This window comes from Protopterus annectens, chromosome 2.part0 (assembly GCF_019279795.1).
Source record: "Protopterus annectens isolate FY-2018-M chromosome 2.part0, PAN1.0, whole genome shotgun sequence".
Lineage (NCBI taxonomy): Eukaryota > Metazoa > Chordata > Ceratodontiformes > Protopteridae > Protopterus > Protopterus annectens.
The window spans coordinates 1719812447-1719825331 of NC_056728.1; the positions used below are offsets into that span (position 1 = coordinate 1719812447).

General features: G+C 36.7%; 1 protein-coding gene across 1 annotated transcript in view; it reads right to left on the reverse strand.

Annotated features, from left to right (window-relative positions):
* The window catches only part of ZBTB40 (zinc finger and BTB domain containing 40), a 919023-nt gene that overhangs the window by 90263 nt on the left and 815875 nt on the right, over positions 1-12885 (reverse strand). The gene's annotated exons all lie outside the window — the stretch shown is intronic.

Here is a 12885-nt window from a genome sequence, read left to right on the forward strand (position 1 = left end):
TTTTTAAGATGTCTAAATTGCTAGAAAGTATTTTGAGTTCTATTTTATACCATTTCTTTCCAGGCTTTATCCCTTTTTATCATAATTTTTTTTGTTAGTCATGTTGCGAGTTGGACTTTACTTACTATATATTATATACTGGAACTAGATTATTTAAGGTCTGTAAGAATAGGTTATTAAAGTGTTCTACAGCAGTATCTAGAGACATTGTTTTAAGTACATTCCAATTATATTGTTTTAGTGTTTCACTGAAAATATCTTTGCTGAAATTGGCTGTATTTCGTATTTGATTATAGATAATATGTTTTGATTATGGTGAGTTCTCATGGCATGTGTGGGTATGTGATCACTTATGCTATCTGAGAGGCAGCCTACTTTTGTCAGTTTATCTGGTTTATTTGTATGGATCCAGTCTAATGTTGAGTGTCTCCCTGAAGTTTTATTGATTCTAGTCTGTGCGGTTATTAATTGTATAAACTTGTATATGTTTATGGATTCTGTGGTGGTAGTGGAATTTTTAAGTCTCCAAGGATATCCAATACAGGATGTTTTCAGGAGTATCAATGTTATTCCCTGGTGGTATACAAAATGCTGTTACACATATAGTTTTCTTACTGTTGACTTTTAAGAGTGTTACAAGAAGTTCAGCATTGTTAAATCTGGGTATTTCCTATGGAAGTAAGGTGATAGGGAATTTGTATAGATAATGTCTACTACCTGCACGCTTGTTTTGTCTCCCATGCCTGAGGATACTTTATCCTTGGGGGATCTCATTACCTTTATTTTTTTTTACCCAAATTTCTGTAGCTATGACTACATCAGCAGTATATGTGGCAAGGTAGGCATATATGTCATGAATTTTAGTGCACAAACTTCTTAGGCTCATATTTAGTAAGGTGAGTTTGGGATCTGTTTTTTTGTTGAGAGGTATTAGGTAACTGGATTTTTTGGGGTTGGAAGTGATAGTTTTATGAACGGTGGAACATAGGTTGGGGTGAATATCTCCGTAAATTTTTTTTTAATTGATATTTTACATATGGAAGATTACGGTCAATTATATTTTGGTCTTGGTTTGATATTTAATCATAAATTTGGATACTTAGTTTTAAGATATTTATAGATAAATCAGATATGGATTGTTTGCAGACAAAAGGGTGCTATGAAGAAAGACAGGGTGGGTAGATGTTGATATCCTTTGTGAGGAGTGGTTGACATACTAAGTATTTGAAGGAGGTAGATTTGATAATTGGTGATGCAGGCTAATAGAGTTAGGAGGAAAAGTAAAATAATCAGAGTTAGCGGCATCTTATTTAACTTGAGTTTTATCTTTGCTGTACATTAGGATTAGAAAATGTTAGGAGAGTGCTGGGTGGGTTATAGAGATATAATGTGATAGCTAGGGGGGTGAGGAGTAGGACAGTTTGAGATAAAGTCTTGGGTGGTAAACTAGAGTGGGTGTTACTATTGAGAGTAATTCTACTGATAGTTCACTTTTCTTCTGGAGGGAACAGATGGTATTAGTTTGAGGGATACGTGGGTAGTGCTACAAAAGTATAATTGGAGAGTAAGAGGGGGTGGGTGGGAACTAGAAGTAGGGTAGGGCAGCAGAGTGAGACCAATCATTAGTGAGGACAAACATTGTGACGGAAATGTTAATCAAGAGTGTCAAAATGTGTTCCATGGCCATACAAATGAGACTCATCAGGTTAATGGGCATAACGTTTCTAGGTCAGTAGTACAGCACCTTTATGGAATGGTAGCACCAGTGCTGTACACATACTTCTGGGACTGAGCCTGTAACCACGCTCTGGATAAATAATTTATATAGGGTTTCTACCAAGGTATGCTTGGTACAATTTGCGAAGCAGCTGGGTGTGTATGTTAGCTGGTCCCATGGAAGAAGTGTTCTTAGTCTTGGACAGTACTTTCAGTATATGTTCTTTAGTGATAATGGAGGGTTTGAGAGCTACAGAGATCATATGGCTCTGGACAGTAATCTCAGGAATAAAATCTGCAGTAAATGTTTTAGGATATTGGCAATATCCACCATGTTTGAGTAGGTTTTGTCATTTATTATGAGTTATATATGTTGTTGAGTGTTGTTTCTTAGTTTTCTAAGATAACAAAAGCACACTTTGCATTTGCCTTGGCTTCAGATGCCAACCTGAGTTTATGGGTTTTTCACAATTCATAGTCAAATTCTTAATATTTTCCTTGATTTGGGGGACCTTAGATCTGCTGTATTCTCTGATGAAGTCTTTCCTTTTATTGTACATTTTACTTACGTTGGTGGACTACAACTATGGCTTACTTTTAAATTTCCTATTATATTTGGATGTAGGGAGGTCTGACAATTCTATACTTTTACTTATGTGGGTATAAAACTATTTAATGACTGTCTGTTGAGGTAATGCCTGGGTGATGTTGTTATCAGTGAATTCTAAGGTTTCATTATTGAATTGAAGAAGATTTGTACACCACAAGTCTTTGAATTATGATATATTGGATTCAGGGAGATTAGACAGTTTGAGGGAAAAGGTTACTAGTTCAAGCTCTGATTTACTTGGAGAGGGAGTTACTAAAGGGATCATGCGTAAATACTAAGTTAAGTATATTTTGCCCTGTAGCTAGGATAGTATCAATCTGGTCAATTTAATTTTTATTTAATAGGTCTAAAAACTTCTGGGCATATCCTATGTTGGTGGTGTAGGTACTCCAGTCAATTGACGGATAGTTAAAGTCTACCAGAATGATGAAGGTCTTATTTAAGGAGAGTTCATCCATGATATTTATGAGCATGATACAGACTTCTGGAGTTATGGAATGGACCCTGTAACAGGCGACAAACTGCTAGCTGATCTTATTTAGCATAATTTAGAGATTGATAAGTTAAATTTTCGAGTTTCTGTGAATCTGTCTAGAGGCAATTTGGCCTCTGACAATTATGGATATGCCACCAAAGTTGCCAGTGAATATAAAGGCATAGTAGGCAATAGCCATCTATGGAAGGAATGCCTTCTGGGTAGTTAATGTTTCAGTGATTACACATACATGGATGCTTTCCAAACGCAGGAGTGCCTCAAGTTCAGACAGGTTGTTGTTGACAGATATTGTTGTGTGTACCTCACTTGTTCATATGTTTACAGGATCCTATGTGTTTACTAGGCTAATGACTACAAGGGCCTTTTTTAAGCCTAGCCAAGCATCCCAAATCTCTGATCAGTTCTGGTACCCTTGATAAGGGTAAGCAGGGGCTTGGTAGATGAGACATTTACAAGCAAGGGCCAGGGAGATGAACCATTTACAGGTTCCCTGTGTCCATTAGAGACACAGGTGTCAAGTCAGGGATGAATTTCCTGTTCCTCATCCAACTGTCCAAGGTACATTTGAATTGGTTTTGGGAGGAACTCTGCTTCACATGGATGGGTAGCCTGTTCCAGAGACGGGGTAGTCTCTGGGATACATACCTCCAACAGGTCCTATTTATATCAAAGGCAATGTTTAAGTCTTTAGAATGGATGATTTTGCTGCTGTTTGTTTTGCTGATATGCAGGAAGTCCATCAGAGTGGAGTCTGACAATGCCCTCTATGCCAAGGATAGAAACTATTTGTTCATAGGTTCATACTAGGCTAACTGCCCTTATGGGACATTTTAAACCTAGTCAATTATCCCATGTGAGAATCAAACCCTGCACCTTGCGTCTGTAAGGCAAAAACCCTAACCATTATGGCAACCTCCCACTTGTTTCTTCAGTTAACCCAAAATCACTAGATGTCTGAGCTCATTAGGCGGGAACAGTAATTTGCAATATTCCCAAGGACATATACATACACTCCAGAAGGATGATGTATAAGTTTTCCTCAAAACTGATCCCTCTTTTTTGGACTAAGGCAGTCCCTGAATTTGCTATCCAAACTGCTAGGTAGGTATAACAAGGAACTCTATCAATCTACATAATTACTGGAAAACTTAACTCCCATTTAAAGAATATATCCAGCTATAAAGGAAATGCAGGAAGAATCTGAAACAATACCTCTCAACTTCTTTGCTCTTCTGGACAAAGTCAAAAATTATCAGGAGACAAAGGCCAAAAATCAGGGTCATTTTAATTATCACTTTAATTCATTTAAAAGGTTAACAGAACAAGTTTTGCAATAAACTGCATTTTCAGAACAATAAGAAACATGAAACTCTAATGTCTGGTATTGTTGATTGACTGCAATCCTCAGTGATTTACCAGAAAGAAAACAAAATTGTGAGGAACGGGTCAAAGATATGAGGGAAAATCAGGAGCAGTTGAGATGTATATGCACCATACACGGAAGCACACTTGTACATATGTACACTATCAGACAATGAAAACCATAGTTATCAATCGGCTTTGGGAGGCACAAAAGTTCAAGACATAACACATTTCTGGGATGTTACCCAGATGGACAGCTGCCTGATGAACTTAGCTCTGTCTGGCTGAAGGAATAAAGGAGGAGCTGTAGAAGGTCTTGTAGATTTACACTAATAAAAAATCCTTTGCAACTAAAGCACAGAGGATTAGTCCTAGATGAAACTTACCCCATTAACTGTAATTCGGGCAACCAAAAACAGAATCCAGACAGAGGCTACCATAAAGCAATTGTCTGCATACGAGAATATCAACAGACTCTTCTGCTGGGTGATCAGTGTGAGCACATCTGGTACACTGCTGAGGATTCTGGTGCAGAGGAAACACCGAGAGGAACATTCGATACTGAAAATGCAAAGACAGCAAAGCAAAGAGTAGAAAAGTCCAGTAGGCCTCAACTTCCTTGCCTTAAGTGAGCAAACACTAGACAAGGTTTTAAGCCAATGAGTATAATTTTCCAGTCTCAGACTTACCAAACACTATTCAACAAAGGAAGTCACTCAAAGTAGTTTGTGTGATAGCAATGATTCAAAGTGTTTGGGCTTTTCATTTTTTCCTCACTGTTGTGTAAATGTGGTGTTAGTATACTTAAGAAATGAAGGGGTGCAGGGAAAATGCCTTTTTTGTCCAGTCAAAGCTTCAACTGGTTTGTTGCATCCAGTTGTACTCAGACTGAGTTCCACAAAATGAGACAAAGAGGAACCATAAGACTCCTACAGAATAGTATGATCACCTACCAAACCCAACTGACCACCACTACCCCAGAGAAGCAAGCTACAACATGCTTAAAGATTTTATAATATGTATTCCAAAAATACAGATATTTATAAGGAAATACAATATGATGGGTCTTACGCTGGCTTTATTAAGACTGCTGTAGTGGATGACTTCCAAGTGAGTGTGGATTCAAAAGGAACTGCATCTACCTTTCAGACCAACCTGCATACTGTCTATAATAGGTCCAGTGAATATCGGCAAATGGTTTTACATAACTCCATGGATAGGTCAGTATATATACCCTTTGTGTTTTGTACTTTAAATGACTTATATGATTAAAATTCTTACAGTAAATCAGGTGGTGTTCTTGCATGTTGGATGGCAATTTAAAAGATAGAGCAGCGTTGTCGAGAGACACTCCATGTATGTTGGTACACGATGCTATGGCATCCACTGCTGTACAATGTGCTCCTAGTTTACCAACTAAAAAGGCACTGCTTCAGCAGATTAGAAGGGTAAGGTGTAAATAGGCGCAAGTCATGTTCACAACCTTACATTAGAAGCAATAGATATGAGCATGTTCCCGTTTCAATCAGGCACTTTCATTGAGAAACGGCTGTCAGATCCTACATCAAGAAATACTGTAATAGTCTTTACTACAGTTAATAACCTACATGATCTGAGTGTTGCAACTATATGGCTCATGGACGGGACTTACTTTTGCAAGGGTTCACTGTGTCGACAATTATACAGTATACACGGCATAGTTAAGTGTGGTGCATACAGCAAGTGTGTTCCATTGCTCTATTGTTTGATGTCGAAAAAATCACTTTGAGCATACAATATGATGTGGCATTGGATTCTGTATTTGTTTTCCTTGCATGAGTTTGAGCTGTCATTGCAATTCATTCTATGTGACTTTGAAGTAGCGCCTATCAAAAGTGAGATTAAGTCGAAGGAACGTTTATTTCACTTCGGACAAAATGTGTGACATAAGGTTCAACAGCTTGGACTAGCCCCTTTATATAATTCTTCCCACACATTTCAAATGGCTGTAAAGTCTTTAGCTGCTTTGCATTTTTAAAAGAGTCTGATGTGCTTCCTACATTTCAGTTACTGAAGGACAACTTTCCAGATGATGGTACAGAACTGATACGTTATTTCTCAGATTGGCATGTGTTAGGATGCCTACGTAAGTTTAGTACGAGATCTAATTCAGTAACACGGTTTCCTCCATTATTTCCAATAGCATTTTGGAATGTGTCTAAATTGAATAGGCTATTTCTGCCGCATACTCAAAATTTGGTGGAGGCATGGCATCATCGTTTGAAATGTATTTTAGGTACTAAGGCTACTGACTTATCTGTACTTGTGACCGCTTTGTCCAGAGAGCAGAATCGTGTTGATGCACTGAGGGAGAGACTTGCCGCAGGCTGTCCTTCTCCATAGCGTAGGAAACTGATTAGTAGATATAACCATTTCCAAGCTGTGCTAGAGCATCAGGAAGACTATATGTGCATACAACTAGTGCAGGCTATAGCACAGTTGTTACGGATGTAAACATCAAGTTGCTATTGATCCATACCACTAATGGTTGTATATCTACTTGTGTTGGCTTATCACTATATCAACAGTTTTATGCATTGGGAAATGGTTTTACTGGCTGTTAGTTCATGCAACAAACACTTTCATTCTATTTGTGCGTGATTTCCGTACATAATACTTTATGGTGAAAGAACTGCTGAGTATCATGGTGTTTTTGTGTTTCTACAGAGGTATGACTTTACGTTTATTATTTTAACACACAAGTGGCATCAGACATCATCAAACATGCTTCTTTCGGTATTTTGGTCTCTCGGTATTTTGAGGTTCGAGTTTGTGAAGATTCGGCATTCTCGGCTTTCCTGATTTCAGTCTCGGTATTTTCACGTTCGGTATTTTGTGTGTTCAGGATTTAGTAATGATCCCATATACAGGTATATATATGTTAATAGGTTAGTGCTAGGTTAGTACTAGGCTGACTGCCCTTGTGGGCCATTTTAAGCCTAGCCAATAACAACATGTAAGAATGAAACCCTGCACCTTGTTTCTGTAAGGTAAACACCTTTACCATTATATATGATGTTATTGTTTTCTTTGAGTCTAATTTTAGCAGTTGATAGTGTCTTATTTCATTGAATACTGCAGTTGATAACAAGTGGCATGTTCCATTCACTTACATTCTTATTTTGCAGCACAATATATGTTTTCTCTGAGACTGGTGGATAGTAGGGTAATGCAATGCGTCCTTTTCCTCACTGTTATCTGATCTCAACCTGGTAGTATATTTGAAGTTGCAGGGATGTGGGGAGTCAAGGGGCTTTTCCCATGGTCTTTGTATTCCTACTCTGTATCCAGTCAGTAAATCTGGTAGCGTCTTACAGTTTCTATTATAAACTATTTTTTCTTCTGATTTCTTTCCAGCATTTCTTGTAATCTGTGTTGATTTTCAGGCATCAGTAATAACTCTACCTTCTACAGTTTAACTCAAACATTAGGTTGCTTTCCTCCCAACAATAAGGTTTCAGTATCATGTTGCTACGAGAAAACTACCTGTACTTCTTAAAACTGTCATTTCCTTGCCTTGGAATCAAAGGAAGGGAAAGCCCACCCACTTTGTTTAAGCTTAGCTTCTCACATATTTTGCAGAGGAATTGTCTCTGCCTGCATAGCATATCACAGACACAGAGAAATCTGTAGTTTACCCTGTCAAGTACTGATGACAGTCTTAGGCAATTAATCCTGCTGAATAAACTATGAACCTATGAACCTATGTTAGGAGCACAGCAGTTGTTATTAAAGAAAAGCAGACACATAGCTGTGGAACTGTTTTCTACTGTCTTTACTGTATGTAAGTCTATAACTTTCTATAAAAATTTCTGCAGTTACAGATAGGGTTGCCACCTGTCTCTCTCTCTCTCAGTCTACAGTGCAGTCTTGATTTTGGCAGTTCTTTGGGGGCGGGAGGGAGCATGGAAATTATTAAATGTCCTAATATTTTATAAGAAAAAATCTGATTGTTTTTCTCTTTATTTCACACTAATCTTTAATACTACATTTAAGTCATCTTAATATCATATAAAGTAGTATAAACAACCATAATTGCACATAGTAGGGTCTTTATCTTGGTAATAAGATGAAAATAAAAGATTATTTTTTGTTTAATGATGGCATGGCTTGTCTTGCATAATCTCAAGTTTCAGTAAGTTTGTCACACTTGGCATCTAAAAATATGGCAACCCATAATAACTGACTACATAATTTATTTATGGATCCACTCATAAGTGGTATTTTCTGTAACTGCCAACAGTTTTATATAAATGTGCATACAGAACTACTGGTATCTTGCTCAAGAATTGTTGTTTTGTTAGTATGCTGCAGTGCAAATCAAAGAGTAGCAATGCAACAGCCTGAAAAAGCTATTAAATACGTTTGAGCAAAAATAGCAAGCACATTTCTCCAACATTCAGGATAACAAAAAAAAAAAAAACTTTCCTACTGCTGCAGACACTAGAGAGTAGCAGAACAAACCCTTTGAGGTGTTAATAGGGTTGCCACTTTTTTAAATGGCGAAAGTGGGACATTTTCGGGACACACATCAGATTTTACAGGCAGACACATACCCACGGTCAGTACAAAGGATAGAACTTTACTTTTTTGCCTAAATGATAGCTTATTCTTGTAGCAGTTTAGTTGCTTATTCTGTTTCTTCTAAGATTTAGGTATTTTACATACAGAAATAACTATTTTATGCAACTATTACATGACATATGGGACATAATTATGTCCTACAATCTCAGGACATTTGCCATTTTTAATATTTTTGGTCAGGACACAACTGCCCAAAGAGGGACTGTCCCTCAGAAAGTGGGACAGGTGGTAACAACTATTGGATTGCAGTGCTAGCTTTAATACCTCAGGAAGAGTGTAGGGGAGGGCTGTCAGTGCTCATAACAAGGACTACAAAAATTATATTTCTTATGAAAGCCTGGAATTTAGCTACTTCCTTTGGCCAGTGCTGTACAATTTCTCTGAAAGGCTTGTAGCATTCTCTGACAGAAATGTATATTATGGTCATTAAGGAGTAAAAGGCCAACACTCCTGCTACAGAAGGCATGTAAGATGCCTGTGACTCACACTGTTGCCATTTTATTTTAATGGACTAGGAAAACATAATCACTTCCTTTAATCGTGTATGGCTAATATAAAGGGGACTTGAAATAGATTCTGGGAAGGAGACAAGAAAGCACTAAATCAAGATCACATTAACATTTCAGGCCTTGTGTTGGCCATTTTGCAGAAAAAAAACATTAATATTTTACATGAAGCACCTAGAGTTATTTTAATGCATTAAAATAGCTTAAAAAAGATAACAATGAAAAAAACAAAATTTTCTGTTTCAAGGTTAAGATTTCCTTTAAATACCAACAATTATTTTCAGCCTTGTTTATTCATCATTCTGTTTTTTTTTTTTCTGACCCATTTCCTGATATAGTTGTTATATTTTCCACAATTTGTTGCACATAAATTTAAATTTATATTTTCCCACATCTTCTTACATACATTTGCCTATCCAAATTCTTCATAAAGAGCACACTGGATACCTGCTCACTTTATCACATTTCCTTTTTCTAGACCCCAAATTATTCATAGCAAGAATTATTCGTCTCTATCATCTCCAGCTCCACATATTTTAACTCTGATGTCACTCTTCACAAAACCTTTGGCCCTTTTAACAATATAAAAACATGACCCAGTGTCTCTTCCTCTTCATATCCCTGAAACAAACACAATCTTTCTTCCAGTATTTAGTGCTGTATTTCCACTTTTAGAGGGAATTTCTTACAAGAAAAATACCATATGAAATTCAACAGTCCTATAGCGTTATGTGTTCTATTGTTTCTTCTTAAAGCATTTATGATACTGTCTAACAATTCCCAGGCTCTTGTAACATATTTTCCATTACTTCATTCTACCACAACTTCCTTTCATTAGACTTCTATCCACCTTTATCTTCCATGCCAACAATCTTCTTAAAATATTTATTAATGAATCACTCACTTTTTGCATGTGCCCAATATACAACAACAATTTAAAAAAAAGCAAATCACATGTTTTATCATTCTTAATGTGTTCCTTCTTTCTAAAACAAATCTCCATATTAATCAGTTTCAGTCTTGCCCCCCCCCCCCCAAAAAAACCAAAATAATAATAATAAATAAATAATCCATAAAGCTCACTTTCCATTTTTTTTCTGGTACAAAGAAAATAAACCCAAGCAAAATAAATACATAAGTCTTATAATACAAATTTTATTAACTAGACACTTTTCCTGTAGGACACGGTTTATGTGCTTTACAACTTGACAACATATCTTACTATTTGAAATGACTGCTTCTTTCTAATTCTAATGCTTCTTGAGCACCAAATTCGGTCCCTAATATGTCTTTTTCTGAAAAAAATCCACAAATCCTTTACTTTTCTCCACATTTAATGACAAACTTAATTTACTTAGTACTTGTTCCACTAAGTTTACTGCAAACTTTATAAATCTCTGATCCTTCATTACTATTACAATTACTAATCGGCATACCCCATCACTACCAGTACTAGTATTTTCATTCCTTTGCAAATATCCCATTTCCCACCCTTTCTCACTGCTCTGCAACTGTTTTTATGTTAGGCTGACCAAAAATGGGCACATTGGGCTTTACTGATTTACACATTTAATTGGTTTCCCTGCAAATGGTCAATGTCCATCTCCTCATGAGTCAAACCCCGATACAATTTTTATAATGTTATGTTTCTCTGACCACAATACTTATTAAAATATTTTGACTGAGAGACTACACCTAGCAATATTTACTCCTTTAAGGAGTTTCACCTTTCCCCACAGTCATTTGACTGTTGGTAAAGTTAAGCAAGGTGATATTGGGAGCTTACCCATGCAATAAAATTGTGCTACTGTTGTGTAGTGTTTTGTTCATTGAATTCCCCTTTCAGGCATCTGGAAATTCAAGCATTTATAGTGGAAACTTTTTAATTTATATACTTCATTCAGACAATCCATTCACCACTGATATTACAGGCCATCTTTCTTAAATCCCAGATCCATTCATAATTGCTCATTACCCCTTCTTTCCGATCTTAAATATTTCTATGGGCATTCATTTTTACTTTTTATTCCAATACTATTTTATCCATTAGATTTCCTTTCAAAGGGGATATCATGCAAAGCCTCTTTTCTTAAACATTTCAGTGCTCTTACTTCATTTACAAGCATTTAGTGTGGCTTTATTAATGAGCCCTAAGAATCATACCTGACTGTGGGTGTTTCTTACCCCCTATCTTCACACTAATAAGTCACATCTGGATCAACTTTCTCCTCTTTACACTTTGCTCAAGTCCTTCACCAACTATTACTTTACATTATTTCTGTCTGGCATCTCTTTTTAATACACTATCATCTTAACAAGCACAATTTCTCTTCTGATGATACCATGTCTTAACAGTAAGCCTGTCCATGCCTACACACTGTCTTCATTCATCCCTGGAAATGCAAAATCTTACTGGTTAGCCTGATTTGCTCTATCATCAACTGAATCCTCCACTACCTCTGCAGTTAAAAGCTTCATCAATTTTCTCCTCAGACCTTAATTCTGACTGTCATGTGGTTCAGGGATAGCAGACTTGCATGTGAAAACTTAATTTTCAACCCTCTCCTCTCCAAATTCAATAAGTTCAACATCTACTTCTACATTTTCTCACTTTCATCTCACACCATCTCTCCTCACTCTTGGCCTCCACCACTGCTAAATGAGGCAGGTCTCAAGTGTGCCTTCAGACAAATGGGAGAATTCCCCGTGTCCCAGCCAAATTATTACTAGTAAATATAAATGCCACCTTAGGTCTCTCCTGAAAAGCAGGTCATCAGCCTTTTGGCACTACCCAGTCAAAACTAAAGTAAAAACATAATGAATCTGTGAACCAAATATATTACTACCACTAAAGTACAGAAGCAGCTCCTAAATGCGTTATTCCATGCGTGTTTCCCTCAAATTATCTACAGTATGATCCCATTTTTTTCTCATTAGGACAACATATAATTTAGAACCATGGGACAGGTAAGGTTAGTCTCTAACCAAATGGGACAGGTTAATTCGAGCAAAAAGGGAAACTGGCATCTAGCCTTATACTTACCTATGAAACGATTAAAATGGAACTTGAGGAATGAACATACCATTAACTCTGTCAACAGCCACAGAATACTGCATATCTTTCAAAGCCATTTTGTTCAAAAACAGCAAGAAAAGTATAACTTAGCAGCATCCTTTTAATAATAGTTAGTGAGGAGAAAAGGTCTAAGATAAGCACTCAGTGGTAAGAAGACTATGCATAACTGAAGTACAGAAGTAGATTACTCCAACCTGTATTAAGATTTTATTTTTCCATTAGGCAATTACTATTCATTGCACTCTGCCAAAAGGTATATTCTTCTAAGGTCAACCTGCCTCTAGCCTAGCTCCATTACCAGGACTCAAATAGCAAGACTGATTCTGAGAAGAATAGGAAAATTGTGCAAAAAAAAAAACAAAAAAAACCTACAATGTTTAGTATCACTAGCAAATATCAGATTTACTGACCCAAAATTTTAAGCTCAGTTTTCATGAGAAATGTAATCTCACCTCCTGTATTTCACTGTGAATTATCTTTCAGGAGAAGAAAGCAA